Source organism: Diaphorina citri, unplaced genomic scaffold (assembly GCF_000475195.1).
Source record: "Diaphorina citri unplaced genomic scaffold, Diaci psyllid genome assembly version 1.1 scaffold1064, whole genome shotgun sequence".
In the NCBI taxonomy this organism is placed as follows: Eukaryota; Metazoa; Arthropoda; class Insecta; order Hemiptera; family Psyllidae; genus Diaphorina; species Diaphorina citri.
This window is the reverse complement of record NW_007378493.1, coordinates 72,502-74,336: the sequence shown is the minus strand read 5'-3', so window position 1 is coordinate 74,336 and position 1,835 is coordinate 72,502.

Genomic DNA, 1,835 nt, shown 5'->3' with positions numbered 1-1,835 from the left:
GTTATTTTGGTTTCACATGAAGTGAACAAATATTTGGAGATGAGGCCTCCAAGGTGAAACATATTATGAGGATAAGTTTCATAATTGAGGTTGGAGGCTTAGTTACTGAAGCATTTTACCAGGAAATGTACCTGCCTATAAATACCCTGAATGTCAGTGAAATATCAGAGTTTCATCTAGGGAGATCTTTTTCCGGCGAGACTGGAAATTTATTATTGATGCAAAGGAGCACTTAGTAATGTTGTGATATCCACGAAAGTTGTGAAAAAGTTCTGCTTTACCACAAAGAATATGAGATTTGATTTTATTTTGAATAAAAAATTGAAAGCTTTCCTAGCTTACATGCACGCTTCTGAACGTGTCCTGAACTCTCCAAATTTGGGTTCGTCCAGTCGCCTCTGATTGAGTTAATAAAATTATCAAATTTATCGATATGGAAGCAATTCAATTTGAATAAAGCTCTACTAGCATTATTTCTTATCAAAAACCTCGGAGCAGGTGAATCTCTTGATGACATAAATATTATCTCCATAAAGACGACATAAAATCATCTTCATAAAGAAAACATCAACGTAAAGATTAGGGACCACGATTTGATGCTTCTCTATTTCCCATTATTAAAACAAACTAATACAAACTGTAGCGTTGACAAAGTAACATCAAAAGATCAAAATCTTAAGCCAAAAATATATGCATATTATGCATGACAAACTGGAACTATGTTCAACAAAAAATAATTATTGATCATATAGATACCATTTCCCATTATTAAAACAAACTAATACAAACTGTAGCGTTGACAAAGTAAGATCTCCATCAAAAGATCAAAATCTTAAGCTAAAAATGATTTCCCATTATTAAAACAAACTAATACAAACTGTAGCGTTGACAAAGTAAGATCTCCATCAAAAGATCAAAATCTTAAGCTAAAAATATATGCATATTATGCATGACAAACTGGAACTATGTTCAACAAAAAATAATTATTGATCATAGATACCTATTTCTTATAAATGTCACTTTTCACGGGTCTCTCCTTATTTTCAAATCTTTTTGCCTACATTTTTATGTTGAGCACTTGCATTTTAAGCTGAGAAACATGCATACTTACATATGTAAACTCGCTCTATAAGCTTATGTAAACAATCTTCAAAGAAAACTAAGTCTATAAAACCTTATGTAAACAAGGCTCAAAGAAGCCTAGTACAAGAACACGCGTATGCCTGACAAAGTTGACAGAGATATAAAGTTCCAACAGAATTGTCTGCCCGATTCTGCATGTCACAAGAATGTCTTTACTCTCTACCTATCCGTTCACGTTCTTAGCAGTAAGGAATCCTTTCTCCTTTTTGAAGTCCTTGAAGTTTGCAAGCCATTTGTTCCGCATGAATCTTGAGCTAAGGTGTGAGCTAAGAAGTTCCACTAATTGGTCAGAGATAAGTTGAGGAGCATCTTCAGCAATATCGGACACTGGACGGCTTAATTTATGCTCATCTGTGATGCAAAACTTGTTCCACCGATTAGACTGGACTAGGATGACAACGACCAGATCAGGGATACAGGGTACAAGGCAGGAATTTCAGGATTTAATCTTCTGGACCTTCGGGTCATACTGATTTGATTGAGCTGGTCACAAAATAGTCACCACAGTAAGCTTCGACAAATTTCCATACACAAATTTTGGACTACAATGAATTAATAGATTTTGTTCCATTTTGAAGGTGTGTTCACACTTAGTCGACGACCGTCGATCGATCTTCGACTATGTTTGGACACACCATTAGAGATTTGCCAAAACATACAAGGTGAAGAGTTCAAGGGTTACATCGATTCGA